Raw genomic sequence first — 20,527 nt, forward strand, 5'->3', positions numbered from 1 at the left:
GTAATTTGACACTATTATCGGTCGAGAGCCGTATCAGAGTGGCAATAAATCCTCCATCTGTGGGGGATTTACTTTTCTTTTTCTGTCATTCTTGGTTTTATGCTCCTACTGGAACTTGTTTTTTCTTCCTTAAAACATTAGGACGATTGAATGAAATCACATCGTATTTTAAATGAATACATAGCTCCATTAAACACATTATTAAACAGATTGATCTGTCGATTGAACTTGAATATTGCATTGTTTAGCATTCGACCAAATGGCGTATGGCCAAACGGCATACGGCCAAATGGTCGGACACCCTTAATTAGGCTATAATCATAATTTTTATATTTCTTTAACCTCAGCAGATTAAAATTTTAAAAGACGAATTGATAACACCTGCTTGTAGGACTAATATGCATTTTAAGAACTTAACCTTCATCCAGCCAACATACTTTTCACATGCAAGAAACGTTCAAAAATGTGCGTAACTTTTTTGTTTCCCGATGGATTTTGCTGAAATTTTCAGAACTTTCCAGAAAACTCTTCTAGTTTATGGTCTTGGAAATTTGGTAATATGGACCGAGTTCTTCCAAATTTTCTTGGGATACCAAAATTGGCCACATAATTCATTCAACGGATATCTCAATACTCAGATGAGTTAGAAGGTTGGTGTCTTCGGAAAAGTTGTTAAGCAGTCAAAGGCTATCCGGCAATAAAGAACTAGTGAGAATTTATCCGCTAGGTGGCGCCAGTAACAAATTTTCTTCCATATTTTATATCTCAAGATCCTGATGTGCTAGAAAGTTGATGTCTTCGACAAAGTTGTTCAGCAGACTAAGGGCTATCTGGCAATAAGAAATCTAGTTGGAAATTTATCCACTAGGTAGTGCTAGTAACATTTTTTTCCTTCAATCTTCTATATCTCAAGGATATGCGATAGAAGGTTGGTAGCTTCGGCAAAGTTGTTTAGTGGACCAAGGGCTATTTGGCAGTGATTGGGAATTTATCCGCTTGGTGGCGCTAGTATGGGATGGTTGGTCCCGAGATGAACTAGCTCATAGCTTAAAACAATTAAATGAGGCTTTGGGTGAAAAAAGGCAAATAAAACAATGATGATCCAACTCTTGATTGTGGCTGTTGAACTACGTAAAGTACAACTCAAACGTGAAAAATCTCGGGCATAAGATATGAGAATTTTTTTCGCAACGATCTGAACAAATTTGCTGAAGACAAACTAGAGCCACCTAGCATTGATCTGCTTGTTAACTTCTGATCTGCTGAATAACTTTGCCGAAGACTTGTTTATCAGGATCCCGAGATACATAAGACTGAAGATAATTTGCTACTAACACCACCTAGCGAATGAATTCCCAATTAGATTTGTTACTGCCAGATAGCTCTTGATCTGCTTAACAACTTTACCCAAGACACCAACCTTCTAACTCATCAGGATCTTGAGATATAGAAGATTTAAGAAAATTTGGCATTAGCGCCACCTAGTGGATAATCTCAATAAGTTTTGTAGTTGCCAGATAACCCTTTCTCTGCTTAACAACTTTGCCGAAGACAACCTTCTATCTCATCAGAATCTGGAGGTATAGTAGATTGAAGGAAAAAAAATGTTACTAACGTCACCTAGCGGAGAAAGTCCCAATTGATTTAGTAACAATAGGATAGCTCTTGGTCTGCTTAATAACTTTGTCGAAGACACCAACCTTCCAGCTCATCTGGATCTTAAGATATAGAAGATTGAGAAAAATTTGTTACTAGCGCCACCTATCGGAAAAATTCTCCGCTAGTTTTGCTATTGTTAGATAGCCCTCAGTCTGCTGAACAACTTTGCCAAAGACACCAACCTTCTATCTCGGGAAGTTTTGAAAATTTTAACAAAATCTATCGAGAAACAAAAAAGTTATGCATATTTTAGTGTATTTTTTGTATGTGAAAAGTATGTTGGCTGGATGAAGGTTAACCTAACTTGATGTGAAGATGAATCAAAGCCAAACCTCAGATTTACAAAAGCACAAATCTACATAACCAAATACTGTTTTAATCTGAAAACATAATCGATTGGTCACCACTCGCTAGTGATCAATCGATCAAGTTTTCAACTGGAACGGTTTTCTAGATTTGTGCTCTTGAACATTTGAGGTTTGGCCTTTTTTCCTTCATTAAAATCAACTCATACAATATATTTATTTTATATCAAGGTTTAGGATGGGGACGGACCTGGTGTAGTGGTTAGAATGCATGCTTGTCACGCCGAGGACCTAGGACCGAATCCCATTCCCGTGATAGTCACTAAAAATTTGACGACTTCCTTCGGAAGGGAAGTAAAGCCGTTGGTCCCGAGATGAACTAGCCTAGGGCTAAAAATCTCGTTAATAAGGATAGAAAAAAAAATCTAGGTTCAGGTGGCCCATTTGAACTGTGAAAACTTTAGTGGAATATATCATTTCTAAGGGGAGGCAAAAAAAGCCAATTACATTTTTGACAAAAAATGGCACAGAAGTAAATTAATTTCTTTCATTTTTTATTTGAAGAATCTACAATTAGAGAAAAACAGCCACAAACTAGAAGTCAGTATGTTCAGAAGCAAGAAGCTTTTTTTTTCAAATTACTATGGTTCTTCTAATGGTAAAAATATCGGTAAGATTCATACATAATTACAAAGTTTATCGTAGGTGTAACGCAATAGACGTGAGATAACTCTGTACACAGTCTGGAGAAATGACCGCAAAAATAATCTTGAATTTCTAAATTTGCGAATCAATAAGTTTACCATGTGGATGCACCGAGTAGGTTCAAAAAGAATTTTTCAGATAAATTCGCTAGCAAATTGATGATTTGGCAAGCTATCTGGAGTAGTGGAGAAAAACATAGAGTGATGTAACAACCTCCATTGTATTAAGCTTTGATCAGTGAGAACCTGCCATTTTCCCTGTATTGCAGTGAATGAAACTTATAAAAACCGATGCCCAACTTGTGTTTACCTAGAGGGCTTTCACGTTGTGCAATAAGATTTTGAAAAATCTTCATCGTTGATTGAAAATAATGAAATGAAATTAATACTTACCGTTGCCTTCATTCGTCGTAATCATTTTCATTTCGGTCGAAGTCAGTTAAGATTCGTCTCACAACTAACGGCTCACTATGATAAAGTGAGTGGTCAAAATACGTTTAAATAAAATGGTTAAATAGATTATTTAGATCTTCGGGCATCCTTATCTATTCCCATAGCATGATGAAATATATGGTTTTCCCTTAAAATGTGTTGGCCCCATCAAGTTACTGCCCAAACATATAAGCACAATTACTTTTGGTCGAACAAATGCATGACGGTTCACAGTGAATCGAAAACAAAAGGAATCGTTTTCGACGCCGAACACACCGCATACATCGATGCGTTCAAGTCTTCTCCATCCGGACGGATTAAAAACTTTGTTTACGTTCTCAATTATATGCGGTCGTTAAAGGAATTTATTAAAATTTCGTGAATGATTGGAATTTCACGGCGTGTGATTGGAATCAAATCATTCAGTGATGATGTACGAAGGTTTTCCAGGTTCCAGGTGGACAAAAACGTCGAACACAGAGAGAAATGTTGAAAAGTATAAATCCACCAAATTGTCAATGAAAAGCACAAAATAAAAAAAAATGGGGCAGTTTTCAAAAGTAGATCTAAGAATGCGTTAACATATGTAAACTCCGTATGATTTAGAAATATTCTTATAAAAAATGGAGGAGAAGCCTGTGTTATTCGCAAACAAAGATGTTTGACATCCCTGAGGTAGCTTGAATAAGTCAGATGTGCAAATATCATATGATATTGGTCCCAAAATGGTGCCTTAAAAACACACCAGATCTTAAAGGAAGTCTTTCAGACTTGGAGTTCTGATAACTGAAGTGTACGATCAAACGGAAACAATATATTATTTTTACAATGTATACCCTTCAGATTTGTTCGATGAAGCTTGACCTTGATCCATCTTCATCTTAACCTAATTATTCAAATCATTTATCGCGAAAACAAACTGTTAGTGGAGTTAACGGCGACACAGTCTTGGAATGAATAAAACGAGTTTTCATTCTCGTTATTCGTTTCATCCCAAGAAGAAAGCATGCATTCTTAGGAAACGTTTAAACCATTATTTTTGGATGCATTTGTACTTAAGATTCATAAAATCTAAACAATTCCAATGTCAAATGGTTTCTAGGCATTGCAACCTGTTTTTCTAGCAATATATTCTGTGATTTTCATATGTGATTCCAACGACCTTTCAATGTGGTATCGTTGAACACTGTGCACGAAAATCATGTGACACATAATGGGAACGAGAAGATGTTATGTTTTTCTTTGAAAATGCTAGTGCCTTTTCAACTGAAAACATATTTCAACATCATATCAAGCGTGTGCTAGAATAAGGGCGTAAGTCGCATGATCGATTTCTCTTCATCGATCCTCTCTTCTGTGAATAAAGGTGACAAGATGCGGATATGTTAACATTTTTTCACTTCAGGACGCTAGACAGCGATGCAATCTTGCGTCCTGAGGTGAAAAAATGCTGACAAATCCGCATCTTGTCACCTTTATTCAAAGAAGAGAGGATCGATGAAGAGAAATCGATCATGCGACTTACGCCCTTATTCTAGCACACGCTTGATATGTGCATCTTTGATGAACATAGCACATCATGACACATGTTCTGTCAATATGAAATGCGAGTGACGAGAGGTGACTGATTGAAGCATGTGGAACAAGTCAAAAAGATATAATTTTGCTAGCCGGTTTTGTCATTTGAGTTCTAGGCTGGATAGAAAATCACAGAGTGGTTCTGTTTGTGGAATTCAGTTTGATTTGCACTGCAGAATGCATTTTGTTTGTCTTGGAACGAATTTAATTCGTTGCACATAAAAGTTGAAGATTTTTCGGAATGCCATGCCAAAATCATAACTGTTCCATGGCAAAATTGAAATTTCATTGATGTAAAACATTTTTCTGTTTAAAATAACTGTCTCAAATAGTTTACGCTGAATGAATGATCGCTAGAAGATTTACTGGCTAGTTAAGATGAAAATTTGTTTTATTTTGTTTTTTATTTATTTTAGGGTGCATGCTGCAGATATGACTTTTTGTTTCTATAAAAAGTTATTCTTCATTATTGAACTTTTCTACAATAAAAGTTATAGTTTTGTTCAATGATTCCCTATTTGGGTAAACTTAACCAAATGCGCATCTAAAAACATGCAAAGTGTATGATTTGACGTAGTATAAAAGGCTGATGGAAACTATTTACCTGGAATGCATAATATTAAAAAACTTTTATTTATAAATTTCTTTTCAGATGTGCCCGTTCAAACGACAACCAAAATTTTGTTCAACCATCTATAAGCGTAAGTTGGAACTTCCACCTCAAATAGGTGAGTAGAATTCCTTTCATCTTATTGAAGCGCTGGTAAAATATTAACAAGGAGCAACATGTCATATTTAACGGTAAGTTTGTATATTCTCCCTTATGATTTAATTCTACCAGTCACATCATAGTCTTGCTAAATAGCAGCACAATTAGTACTATAGCTATTTGAGTCAACATCCACATTCTACACATTTAAAATAACTAATGGTCCGGTCAATCACATTTTATGGACTTTCTACAGTACACAGTAAAAAATAAATTATATCCCGTCGTTTTTTTGCTGCACATCACTTATGTCGTGATTATTGTGTTTAATTAAATTGGAATCATTGTAATGAATTAGATGACACAATGTAAACTATGTCGTTTTATACATGTTATTACAACAATTTAAATGTTATTTAACGTCAAATTCACGATGCAATGTGATGTGGAGTGAACAGTGCTGTGTAGGTAATTTCCAGTATTATCAAAACAACAATCTTTTGTTGTCAGCTGCTTTTCATATGAATTCGTCCACTCAACAGCTACAAAATTAAATGCCCATTCACTGCTGCGGAGCGCTGATTTCCGCCGTCTGCCTTTATAGGGCTAGACCACATCCAAAGGATCCAAATAGATAGTGCATCCTTTCTGTGTAGCATATCTGCTCGTCTTCTAGACAACAACGCAGGATAAAAAACAGGACAGCATTTACATGATTCTACAGTTAGTGTATCGAATCACGAATTAGAGTCACTCAGTCTCATAGCTCAGGAGGGAGTAGAACACTTTTTACAAATATTTAACTGCCAGCAAACGTTAAGCGCTGAATTCGTGTAGCAAATGTATCTTTATCAAGAAGTGTGTAAGTGACGATTTTGTGAGAATGGTAGTGGAGAATTTCTAGCAATTTATTGAGAGAAAACTCACTGTACGGAAATTGTTTGGCAAGATATGCAAAAATAATGTAAAAACTATTTTTTTCTAAATTGTGAAATGAAAATTTTGGAAATAACATTTCACAGTTGATTCCTGGCTCTTAACTTTTATACTGAAATCATTGAAAATTAAAAAAAAAGCATTTAAATCAGATTCTGGAGTTAAAAGAAGAAAATAAAATATTATTAACGAATAGCAAATGAGTTTGAATGCAGTTTGAAAGCGTGAACAATTTCAATTCAAGTATCACTAGTCCAATTGTAACTCAAATTACTTACCTAGATTTCATACTCGCCATACAAATTATTTTAGATTTTCATACAAAAAATCTTACTATAGAGGGACGGAGGAATCTGAAAGCCGCCAAAATTGTCTTACATAATTTATGGATAGCCCCTTGCGGAGCATTGAAGCATATTTAGCTGACCAGCATTTAGAAAACCGAATCAACCAAGCAATGACATATTCACACGGTGTGCTGGAACACACGTATTATCGAACTTGGATGAACATCGGATCCTTTTTCATTGAAAGTTAGCCTGGGTAGTCAAAATATGCTTATGGCAGATTAAAAAATCTTTTATCGGCAACAATTTGAAAAAAGTCGATTTTTGTTTGTATACGGGTAAGAGTATTAGAGTTACACTAAATTTGATGAATTATAACAGCTGAAAGACCAATTTCACATGTCATGAACAAGAATGAATATCAGATGGAAACGTCTTGAGCATAATTACTGTGTACACTCACACAATATGACCAGCCCATCATGGTATGCCGTTTTTTATCGAACTTTCTGATTGACATAACCTCATATAAATTTAATGTAAGCATACTACACACTAAACTCTTACGGTGAATTTTACCGTAATCTCAACAGCTGAACAGTTCGGTGAAATAAAACACCATAATTCCGTCGAAATTTTACGGATTTCAGTGATTTTGCACCGAATACTGTAAAAATTTACCGTACTCCGTTAATTTATTTCACCGAACTGTTCAGCTATTGAGATTTTACAGGAATCCGTAAAATAATTTAAGAGTGTACAATTCTTCAATATAATTAATGTTCCCAATTCTACTGATTAATTCGAGTCATTGGAATTCGTTACTGCACATGAATCTACGATAGTAGAAAAGTTGATAAAATTTTGCAATTTCACACAGCTATAAAAATATTGTTTCGATTTTGAATAGCATTTTGACACTTCCTGGTTTTGTTGTTCAGAATTCAAATGTTTTATTTAGAAAATGTATGATAGTCTTATATTCTTGTATGTGTAACAATATTTTGCATTATTTTTTAAGTTTGATGGAGAATATATTGAAATTATGCAACCGCTGGTTGGATGCATTCTAAGCTACCTAAAACGAAATAAGTCTGTGAAGTCGTAAAAAGAACGGGATTATGTCGGATCTATTTGCTTTATTTGTCACATTTTTTCATCATCTTACACAGAAAAAAAATCTATGTAAATTACAGTGTAAAATCATGAACATGAAAGGGATGTTAGACATGTCGAAAATTTTACTCGCCACATCTTGCAAAATTATAATAACATCATGAAGGTTTCCGCTATACATCGTTGCAATCTAGCATACACTCTTACCGATTACACGACAATTCGCATTCCTAGGATTTTACGTATAAGCACATGAATAAAGACTATATACTGCCATGTGCAATCTGAGAAATGGAGATACATAAGCTGATTCGATTCAACTATTATGATCCATACTTGTTTTTAATAATGAATCGTGGTTTACGGCTAACCAGCCGAGTGGAAGTTTAACAACTACCGAAAGCTAAACATTACATATAATTTGCAATAGGATTAGATGGACAAATTGATGTGAAGATTTGCAAAAAAGTTACACGTCTTCTCAGTGAGAATCGAACTCACGACTCCCCGATCTCTAGTTGGGGCGCGTTACCACTACGCCATGAGAGGACTCATGAACGCAGAAGTTAACCTGAATTCGATTTCAGCTCAATAATCACGTGGTCCTCTTTCGCAAAGTGCACCTCTTTCCGAAGGATTAGATGCCCATCCAAACACAACGCTTTCTATATATATATATCCAATGTCTAGCCCGATAGCGCATTATTTTATTGGTAATGAAATATCACACAACACTAGCCAGTAACTGTACTGGCTGAGGTTTCTATTGTGTGGGCTTCCAATGGGTCGCGACGTTCTCAAACGACCGGTTACGGAACATGAGTCCGTTGCTCGATAAATACTTGTTTTTAATAATGAATCGTGGTTTACGGCTAACCAGCCGAGTGGAAGTTTAACAACTACCGAACAACTGATCCATTCCATAAATGGAAACAATGTATTCACCTGATGGAAAAAACTAGCATAATTTGTGATTACCACAGAACACGTTATTGTCTTCTTAACTTTTGACTTTCATCGTAATTCATGATCTTGTCGTTCCTGTCAAGCCTATTCTTTAAAACAAATTTTTCACGTAAAACACAGCTAATCAAAGGATTCCTAGACCAACGAAACTACAAATAATTATTTCAGAAAAAAATCTCTACAGTATATTTAGCAATATGCTGAATCATTGTGGAACTGTTCATGAAACACTAAGTCGAAACACGCAGTCTCTGTCCTAGTTGGAAAGTTTTACTAGAAAGTCGAAAACTAAGCATTCGTATGAATTGCTAAATATACTGAAGTCAAAAGTGACATTTTTATTATTAAGAATGCGGCATACCACCATGGGTAGGACATATTATGTGAGTGTACGTAGAAAACGTCGCTAAATTTGAAATGACTGATAATTCATTTCTGTTCATGATATGTTAAATAGGACTATATACCGTTAAAATTTATCAAAATTAGTGTAATTCTAATATTTTCCTATGAGCCCATATATGGAAAGACGGCAAAATTACAAAAATCGACTTTTTATATATTTTTTCCGATGAAAGATTTTTTGATATGCCGCAAGCATTTTTTGACTACCAAGGCTAACTTTCAGTGAAAAAAGATCGGAGGTTCATTCAAGTTCGATAATATGTGTATCCTAGCACACCGTGATTCACATGTAATTTTAACGTAAATATCTCGTAGTCGTTCGTAGATGTCGACAACACGATCACTTTTGTTTATGCCTGTCTCTGTCACCAGTTATGCATCTGTCATTTGGGTATTTTTTATGATATTTTGTCTTCGTTGGGAATTTCATCCATAGCTTTTTTCAATTTAGTACAATGGAAGACAACTCTCATCGACAACATCACATCGTACATATTTAATGCCGAAATTTATCGGGTAAAACAGCAAGTCGTTTTAAATGCGGTCATTACTTTTGGGCAGATATTTGCTCAAACCGCTCAAAAACAGTGTTGCGTCACTAAAGTCCTAACACATCAATGATAACATATGTGACTTCAGAACTGAAAGCTGCAATGTCAGTTGAGATGAATGGCATGAGAGCAGAGATAAAGTCATTAACCACAGCCGCAACAGTTTCTATCGACGAAGTTTGGAGAGATTCTTCGTGATTTTTGCCAACTCAAAGAGAAATATCAAAAGGTAAAACAAGAATTAGAATTATTAAAAACCATCCCAGGCTTTGTTGAGAAATATTTTATATGAACAAGAAACGAACGTTGAAAATGCCCACGAAGAGAAGAAGGCTAACAACTTGGTCTTTTTAGGTGTTCCGTCTAAGCCAAATGAAGATAGGGTAAATGTACCAATAGTGGAGGTACTAAGCACTATTGAACTTCATTTAACCGCCTAAATTCAAGAAGCGCAATTAATGTACATGTTAGTGTTGTAACGGGAAGTAACGACCAATGGCTTAATGAAAAAAAAATATTTCATCGCAGTAACCCACGGCATGTCAGTGAAAAATAATACCTAAAAATAATAATAAAACATAACCGATAGATTGTTTGGTCTTCATGTCGGCACATCGTTTTTAACTGGGCCATTTTACCACATGGTTTTTTACCACATGGGGATTTGGTCATAACCAAGAACATAACATGATTACTTCTCTTACAGTACTGCCTAGAATAGTGTACGTGTCGGCCGTTTTAAAAACGAAAAGTCAATTTTGGAGGCCTGAAGTTTGACTAGTTTACAAAACATCGAATGAGATGAATTCCAAATGTCGAAAGGGCAAAATGTCGAAAGGACAAGACGACGGAGGGATGAAACGTCGAAAGATTTCTTGGAATAATCATTCATTACCGAATGAATAAATAATTGACGTTTTGTCCCGTTCATCGTTTTGGAACAACATTTTGTCTTTTGACGTTCTGTCCCTTAAGCCATACAAAGAATGTATGTCAAGATTTACCAAATCCAGTTTTTCCAGTCAGACTGGCATTACCAATATTTTTCGCAACGAGTTAAATATTGAATATCAGTCACCGCGCAAATTCACTTCCCTCTGTTAGCTCACTTTCCTCCACAGAATACTATTTTTATTGATTGAGCAGCTTCAGGTTCCATTTCAGCACAGACCATAATAAGAGCCTCAACAAAATTGTAGATTTATTTACAATTATTCGCCATAAAAATTAGCGTACTGATAGTTATGAGAAAATAATCAGAGGAAATAAATAAAACCATTAGTCTCTAAATGAAGAGAAAACATCAACTTTTGTAATGCCTTCATTTTGGCGTGTGAAGCGGTTTTGTTTTGTTTTCGCACAGATTTGAATTCTGTTGACAGTCAACAGCGAGATCCATTGACGCACCAGTTGGCGCAGATGTTAAATATTTGCAAAAATAAGAACCATTCATAAAATTATACGCATAAACCTCGGCACCGACTTCGTGTTGTGTGGCACGTCGTCGGGGGATCCCCATAAGGTAAGTATTTATCGAGAAAACGAATCACAATTGCAGAGCCCAATTTTTTTCTGTTTCAGCCTCTTTATTTTCGATTAAATTTCTATTGAAGCATCTGGTTATACATTTTCTATATAAATAAAAGTTCAAGGTCTACGATACTTCTAAATATATGATTTTGTTTATTTTCCTCTTATAGAACTGTCTATTTTATAAAGTGGACACTTTGTGCAGGCTGTATCTTTTTAATTTATCAATGAAATTTCATTCGGTTTTCTGCACATCGCAAATTCTCTAAAATAATTAAATTTCACACGAATATGGAACAATTCATAGAGTTACTTATTTAGTCCCAACGTCACATTTAAAGCACAATAGAAACACAATTGCTTTATTCTAAGAAAACCTTTCAAAGAACATTGACAATCATCAAAATTGGCAACATTGCTGCAATAAAATCGATTTTATTTTCCACATATTATTTTCATAATATGTTATTCTGAGATTACCAATTGGAAAATTCGGAGAAAACCGTTTACAATTTGCTGTAGATCGATAAATATGCGTTAATTATTTTAAAACTATGAGACTTTTCAGTAAAACTACCATAAAAAGTAAAATTAATACTTAAAACGGTGGTTTAAACTCACGATTTAGCTCTCGTTTATACAAATATAGTTTCTTTAGTTATCCAAACTAGTTTTGAACACGCTTTTTACTTTTCTCTTTTGCTGGGAGTGAAATAATGGTGTATCAGCAAATTTGGCCAGGTATGGGTAAATCACTGAAGTTACTTTATGCCAGGGAATTGTGGAATATAATTGATTTTTTAAGCTATACCTTTAGTAGAATAGTAAAGGATACAAACATACAATTTGTTCATAAAAATTAGGATATTTGTTTTGCGAAAAATAATGTTAAACTTTGACGAACAGCTTTTCTTAGGAGTTTTTGGAAAAACTATTAAGCTCTTCGAACAAAAGCATTTTCTAAGATCTTAAATTTTCATAGCATTGTAGAATAATAGTTGAACGATGCACAGAAAACCGATTACGATTTTATCAATAAATAAATAAGATATAGCATAAACAAAGTGTCCACTTTATAAAATAAACAGTCCTCAATCATGGAAACATTTCCAGAAGCCTGAAGGTAATTTTCAGAACCTCAGTGATGCAGGCAGGTGCCAAAATTTAGACCATAACAACAAACAAACCGATAAAAAGGCAGTGGCTGCCAGGTGGAAGGAGCACTTTCAGCAATTGTTGAACGGTGAGAATGGAAATGTAGCGAGGAACAGGATGAATATTGATGATGACGATCAAGCTGTGGACCCACCGACCATAGGAGAGGTTAAAAAGGCTATCAGCAAGCTGAAGAACTGTAAGGCTGCTGGGAAGGACGAGAACCCGGTCGAGCTTCTCAAGTACGGAAGTGAGCAGCTTTATCAGTCGATCCAAAGAGTACTTCTGAAAGTAAGGGAGGACGAAAAATTGCCCACCGGCTGGTTGGATGGCCTCATACGTCGAATCTACAAGTAAAGGCACAGACTGGAGTGTGCCAATTACAGAGGAATTACCCTGCTGAATTCGGCGTACAAAATTCTGTCGCGCATCCTGTTTAACAGACTGAGACCGCTCGAGGAGTCCTTCGTTAACGAATACTAGCAAGGTTTTCGTGAGGGCCGTTCGACAACGGACCAGATGTTTAGTTTGCGAATGATCCTAGATAAATTTCGGGAGTATAACTTGCAGACTCATCATCTGTTTATTGATTTCAAAGCGGCGTACGCCTCAGTGAAAAGAAATGAGCTTTGGCAGATAATGTCTGAACATGGTTTTCCGGCGAAACTAATTAGGCTGATACGTGCTACGCTGGATAGTTCGAAACCAAGTGTTCGGATCGCAGAGAAGGTGTCAACCTCGATCGTGACGTTAGACGGATTGATGCAGAGAGACGCACTTTCGAATTTACTGTTCAATATTGCACTCGAAGGTGCTATTAAGAGACCTGGCATGCAGAGAAATGACACTGTTATCACAAGGTCGCACATGTTCCTTGGCTTTGCGGACGATATAGACCTAATTGGAATCGATAGCAAGTCAGTGGAAGAGGCCTTCATGCCTCTGAAGAGGGCGACAGTAAGGATAGGCCTGACCATTAATTCTACCAAAACGAAGTACATGGTTGCAAGAAGAGATAGAGTCAGGCATGGTGGTGTAGGTGCTGAGGTAGTGTTTGAAGTTGTTGAAGAATTTGTTTACCTTGGAACACTTGTGACATGTGACAACGACGTTTCCCGCGAAGCGAAAAGACGTCTTGCGGCTGCGAATAGGGCTTTTTACGGACTACGTAACCAGCTTAGGTCCCACAGCTTGTAACAAAATACGCCCTGTATAGAACATTGATTCTTCCGGCTCTCTACGAGCACGAATTGTGGACGTTGAAAGAGTCAGACCGGAAAGCTCTCGGTGTTTTCGAGCGTAAAGTGCTGCGGACAATACTCGGTGGGTAACTCAAAAATGGTGGGTGGCGCAGACGCATGAATCACGAGTTGTATCAAGTGTACAAAGATGCGAATATTTTCAAGTGTGTAAAATACCGCAGACTTCAGTGGGCTGGTCACTTAGTGCGAATGTCAGAAGAATTGCGAAAATAATATTCAGCAGGGAACCATGTAGAGGTCGGCGGCTTCGGGAAGACCACGAATACGCTGTCTGTACACAGTGGAAGAGGACCTGGCGACCTTAAACGTTCGGGGCAACTGGAAAAGTTTCGCCCAAGACCGACGAAGATGGAGCTCTACAATACGCCCGGCAATGGCGTGACGCTACGCTGTAGCCATCAAGGCATTAAGGTAGGTAAGTACCCGACCAGTTGATTACAACAAAATTATAGCACAATTATAACAACATTTGTTACAAATAGCTAATTTTGTTTTATTTCTGTTAGGAGCACTTTGAGTTAATGGTGAAAATTATAACAAAATTAATACAAAATCAGTTATAATAAAAAAATGCTGTTTCATTTTTTTTTTCAATTCAAAACTTAATTATTACATAATTTGTTATAGAAAAAATGAGAGCAATTTCTTATAAAATTTGTTGGTATAAGTCAGTTATGAAAAATAGCAATATGAGTTACATTTTACATAATGAGTTAAATTTTTGTTCAAAATATAACATATTTTGTTTAATTCAGAAGAAATTGTGTTATATTTTCTGTTATTTCAACTACTAACTAGCCAAAATTATAACATATTTTGTTAGAAAAAAAAACGCGCTAACTGAGTAACAAAATCTGGTACAACTCTGTTGTAATTCACTAATCGGGTACGACGCATGTTGTAGCCGAATCTGTAGCAAAAAAAACACTGCCGAAGTGAATAAGAAATGCCAAGAATAGGATCAGGCCCTTGTTGGATTATTTCTAGGAGCATCGATCCTATTTTCACTCAGAATCGTTCACCTGAGTTAAATTGGGATTATTTAGCGGATGTAGAATTAGAAGCTAGTCATTTGAGAGCAATCGATGAAGACACTTAGATAGCACCGTTATGAAATAGTGCCGAAAAATGGCACATTTCAGTATTGATTTTGTTGGTGGAAAAAGTAGGCCGTTATGTTGTTCTTCTTCATAAGTAGGCTTTTGCAGCTCATACAACGAAATTTCAAAAACAAGTATTTTAAAAATTCCACATCGTAATAGGCTATTTTTCAGATTGGCTTGTCATGAAACGGACAACAGTACCACATTATGCACTAAATTATGCAGTGTTGTGCAGTGTCCTAAGAATTATTACGCTAATGATTTCAGTTGCGTAATGACTCATTATTCAACGCCTTTCCAATATGCAACTCTTCTGATTTTCAGACTTTGCGCAGGGAACACATCTGATCACGGTTTACTAGTAAAAGACCACTCATTAACATTTTGTAGAATTTTGGAATTCTAGGCATAGTTTGAGTATTAATGGACATAGTGAAGGGTATACATCTGTAGAGCATTTGATATTTATAATCAATCGACAGTGCACCAATCAATGCCATCCAGCGAACGATAAATTCCAAACATTTCCTTCCGGCTACAAATCTCAGCTTGCTGGTGGAATGTGCAAACGTCTCCAGTATTCCACATAGCAATTTCAAGTCAAGTTCCTAGACTGTTACTGTAAAGCAAAACATATCTGTCTCGTACCACTTCCACAAACTATTATACCATTCCACAACCCAGACGACTGAATAAGTTTATACCGATACCCGATCCAATTATTGTGGTGACAACGACACACTCCAAAGTGATTGTTTCTCACTTTTGCCATCCAGAACCAACCAACCTAGACGGGGGGCTACTCTAATGATAATCCATAATGTTCGGTTCTGTTTGAGAGGTGCAACACTTGTGTCGCCTTCCTCGATTTGATCCTATTCCAAACAAATGTTTTGCACTATCGTACATGAACGCTAGGGTGGTACTCTGAATGTCGGGTGCGCTACATAATCATGGCGTGAAATGGGATTGGCATACCCTAAGGAGCATAGTCACTGTGGAGACACGACGCCACCGCCGTCAGAAGCTGAACTAAGGGGTATTTGGCAAATCTAGCTGGTCAAAATTCCTTACTAAAATCACGGAGTGCATCTACGAAACAGTCATCCATGCTAATCCTCTTGATCATGCTCATGCTCAAAAGGCTGCAACTGTTATAAAAATTAAATTATTTTTCGTTACAGAACCAATGTAGGTGCAAATTGTCTTACATCAAAGTTTGATATTACGATATATAAGCAGTTTAATGTTTTCTGATATTCCAAAATTTATGTGTATTGTTGAATATATTTGATACGATATATAAAAAAATCACCAAAAACATGTATTTGAAGTAATCGATAAAAAAAATGATGGTTAGGGTAGGTGTACCAGTTATGGTCATAGTGGTTCCCTATTTCGCTATACGGGATTACTTGTATGTTTTCACATTTTGAAAGATTTTCGGTGTTGTAGTAGGGTAGGTGTACCAGTTATGGCCATAGTGGTTCCCTATTTCGCCATACGTGATAACTTGAATGTCTCCACATTTTGAAAAGTTTTGTGTGTTTTAGCAGTAAGATATAGGATATATCTTAGTGTTAAAACATTCAAAAAGATTAAAAATGCGAAAGTCATCGAAATGTCACATATGGCCAAATAGGGAACCACTATGGCCATAACTGGTACACTTTCCCTAATAAGATTTAAGATATATCTTGATGTTTAAACATTAAAAAATATTTAAAATGTGAAAGTGATCGGAATTTTACGTATGGCCAAATAGGGAACCACTATGGCCATAACTGGTACACTTTCCCTATATATAAATTTATTGCCAGTGCCTTGATCACCCATTACACATCAAATATCATTCAAACCGTATGTTACTAACTGAACATAAAGAAGGCAAAATATATTTTAAAATACTTTTGGCCAGCTAGGTTCGCCAAATACCCCACAGTGCGCCGCCACCCGTGAACGTTGCTGGCGCAGTTTCCGTTTACATCCAGATCAATAAGCAATTATTGTGCCATTTGACTGCGGTTGGAGACGTTCGTTGCATCCGCCGTCCATCGACCATCGGTTTGACAGCTAAAAATAGGAATTATGATAATGTGATCGAATTATTTCCGGCGACGACGCGACCGCTCGATCACTGGGACACAATGCAATTCTGATTTATCGTGGCTTTTTCGATTGATTGAACACTGAACAGGGAAAATTGATTGAATACTGATTTCGGGAAGTCCAAACAGGGAACCGGCTGCACTCGGTTAGATTGAAAGTAATAATTTCATTTCTTGCGTTCTACAACCACGTGTGGGTAATTGTGCATTGAGAGCAAATGACTTGCAGTAGATAACTATAATTATCTGTTTTACGAGTAACAATGTAGATATGCTTCTGGGTTCGGAATATAAACTAATTCCGCAGATTAGATTATAATCGAGTTATAAGAAACATTCTGAGGCGAAAGTTTGATTCGTCTAATCGGCAGGCTTGGAGTGTAACAGGGCTGAAATCATATATTTTCTGTTATTAGTTTGAAGAATGGATAGTATTTTGGAAGAGTTTTTTTTTTATATTCTTCAACCATCCAAGTATCGCGTGGTCAGCCACGACCGTCTACTTCTGTTGTATCAATTTCCCCACTACAATTTACGAATCACAACAGAACAGGGTGACAAACGAGGGGTTGATAATACCTACTTGCCCTTAATTTACTTTTTATTCTATTTCCTATATTTTAAACACACATCGTGTAGTGCCATGTGTCTCTGCCCTAAGTATCCCATTACTATCAATAACGAAAAACCAAACTCAATGTTGATGTTGTTTTTGCTTTGGTTCTATTCTGGGACAAGGAAGCATGCATCGACAATGAGTACTTATATGCAACTGTTTTGCCACCTGACTGAGCCCAGTCAAGCAACAAACGTGCTTTTAGTAGAACAGTTGCTTGCATGCGTAAAATCGTAATTCTGCACGTTGCCGGAGACGCCGTATGCTATTGTTGCTTACTGAGTACCGAATTGATTTGCATTCAATTCAATTTTTGTGAAACGTTGAGCTTAATAAATCATGATGGGAATATATTTTCGGTTATGAGTAAATTGATGCAATATATCGTTTATTAGAGTATAGTACCAGACACTGAAGACGACCCTATTTTTGAGCTTAAATACGCGTATCTTGCAAAGGATACAAACTCTAGTAGAATTAAATGTTATAGAACAAAATTCGGTTTCCATTTACCTAATCAATATTTTTTAATAAATTGATTGTACTGTAGTAGGTCGAAGAATGCTCAACGTTCTAATGTAATGTAATCTAAGTGCTTACACAGCTACTACTGAAAAGCATCTTGGAAATACTGAAATGGCTTTCAGTATTGTCTTGTCAGCATTAATATTTGGAGTAGAAAATTTTTATACAAATACTAAAATGACCAGGCCTATTGTGCAGACTTGAGGTTTGAACAGTGGATCATCTCCTATTCTTGTTGCATCAATTTGTCCACAATAATAGTTTGAAGCGATTCTCTTAGCTTTGCATTACAGCTTTTGAGAACTTTATCTGTGTTGGTAAACATTGCCAAATTATCGAACAGTATGCAAAAAACAAATATGATTTTGTGTTTCAAACAACTGATTAAATAAGAGTTGAAAAGGTGGCAAAATGTTGCCCCCTGTGATTATCATGACAATTTTTCTTTTGATTGTGTCTCAATAGTAGAAGCATTAGCCTTAGAATGCTAATGTAGCGACTGTTTGTGTGACCAACATCTAGCTTGCCACGATCTGACAGCTTAAGTACCGGGTTTGTAAGCGTCAAATCAATTTTTTCAACCAAAATAAACCATTATTTAGAACATATCACAAAACAAACCATTAAAAACTTAAGTCAAAAGTGCTGAAAAAATTATTAGTTTTAGCGACAACAGCGCCACTAGCTTTCTACTACTTATTTTTCTATCATCTCAATTCACAAGAGTTGCGATAAACGGTTATGAGCGGGCTTACTTTGTTGTTTGTTTTTCGTCTGTTTTGATGAGAGAATTTGATGCGTTGTTTGAAAATATTTCAAAAATTTACAGCGATCAGTTTATTTATGAATACACGTTCCAAATAGGGTAAATAGGCAAAATTGTTGGAAATGGTGTTGCTAAAAATGTTAATGCGTACTCCATTATTGTTTGCAATTGTTTTCCTGGGATGGGTCATAGGTACGCCCTGGCTATAAAGCCTAGGCTTGAGCGCCATCACTCGTTCTATGAAATGAAAAGAAAACTAACTACTTGACTCCCTCCCGTTTTGCAGCTATCTGAAATACATGTAGGTTGAAAAAAAATGTTTTATGTTTCTTTAAAATTAAAAAAAAAAAACAATGGTAACACAGCGTAACAAAAATGACATTTTTGCTTGTCTCAAGAATCAAATTAAGTGTCTCTAGTAGATTTGAGGTTGCTGAATCTGATGCCGTTCTCAGTAATGTTCCAGCACGTCACAATTTTAGCTACAGGTCGCCAAAGTTGTGTAAAACACCTGTTTCATTGATGTTTACATAAAATTCAAACAATGAATTTTCAAAAAATGTTATGATCTAATCTACCTAGCATGCAACATAGGACTTAAACTTTCATTTCAGGTATAATTTGTATGAATTTGCACGTTTAAAATGATAATAAATCGTTTTTTTTCAACATGCTTGCAGTCTCCATACGAAATTCTTCGTTTCTCTTGTATGGCAAAATACAACACTTTTCTAAACCAACAAAAAATAACTTTTGAGCATCGGAAGTATGATGAACATTGATGATAAGTATTGTTATACACATGAAGTTTGAGTTCTGAGGCAAATTGAGCAAATAAATTGCCATACAAGCTGGAAAACTTGCATGCAAGTTGATTGAAATAATCAAATCTACCATTTTCAACAACCAATATCTCAAAAACTAGACGTGCAATGATATTTCTGTAAATGGCAATGGAGTTAGCAACCCTTAATTAAGTAAATAGCGGTATTTTGGTGCTTGAGACAAAATCGTGTTCCTGAGTGTAATCAGTCAACAGACTATAAAAACAAACATAAACTACATCCTTCTAGGATGAAACCACAGATTTTTTTTTTTTTCTTTATTAACGAGATTTTTAGCCCTGGGCTAGTTCATCTCGGGACCAACGGCTTTACTTCCCTTCCGAAGGAAGTCGTCACTACAATTTTTTTGTCAGTGACTATCTCGGGGATGGGCTTTGATCCCAGGTCCTCGGCGTGAGAGACGTGTGTTCTAACCACTACACCAGGTCCGACCCCTAACCACAGATTTGATTTTGACTCTCAAAACACGCAATCAAATACTTTGATAGATTGAATAAATTTTTTGAATTTCTTGGTAGCATTTCCCCGTCTTCTTCTAGGGTCGGTGTTCCCTTAGTGGACAGTCCCCTATAGTTGCACAAGTGGCTTTTTACGGCTTTTAGATGATGTAAAAATAATGACGCTAGCGTTATTTTTCTATTTTATACGAATATTTGTTCTTAGCTGATATTGGTACCCGAAGTAACCAGTAAGCACGATAATGCGGCACGGTAACAGCATTATATGCGCATATAGGGTAATCGTTTGATGCATGTCAGTTTTATGTACGCATATAATGCTATTATAATGCCAGAAAAGGCGAAATAGCCTGCCATTATAGTACCGTAAAACGGGGTAACTTTGATAATGCGGGTAACTTTGATAATTCGAGACTCTCAACATACTAAACGAAATAACAAAGTTCCTGTTAATCTGTTAAGCAAAACGAATGCAAAAGTAAAGAGTATTAGTATGACACTTCATGTTAAA

At 36.1% G+C, this 20,527-nt stretch overlaps 1 protein-coding gene across 1 annotated transcript in view; it reads left to right on the forward strand.

Moving 5' to 3' along the window:
* Positions 1 to 20,527, forward strand: part of LOC5566932 — a 190,202-nt gene that overhangs the window by 93,266 nt on the left and 76,409 nt on the right. Inside the window, exon 2 of the mRNA XM_001651296.3 lies at positions 5,331 to 5,479. The gene's annotated coding sequence lies outside the window, so the exon portion shown is untranslated. The remainder of the gene's footprint in view (positions 1 to 5,330; positions 5,480 to 20,527) is intronic.

Source organism: Aedes aegypti, chromosome 3 (assembly GCF_002204515.2).
Source record: "Aedes aegypti strain LVP_AGWG chromosome 3, AaegL5.0 Primary Assembly, whole genome shotgun sequence".
NCBI lineage: Eukaryota > Metazoa > Arthropoda > Insecta > Diptera > Culicidae > Aedes > Aedes aegypti.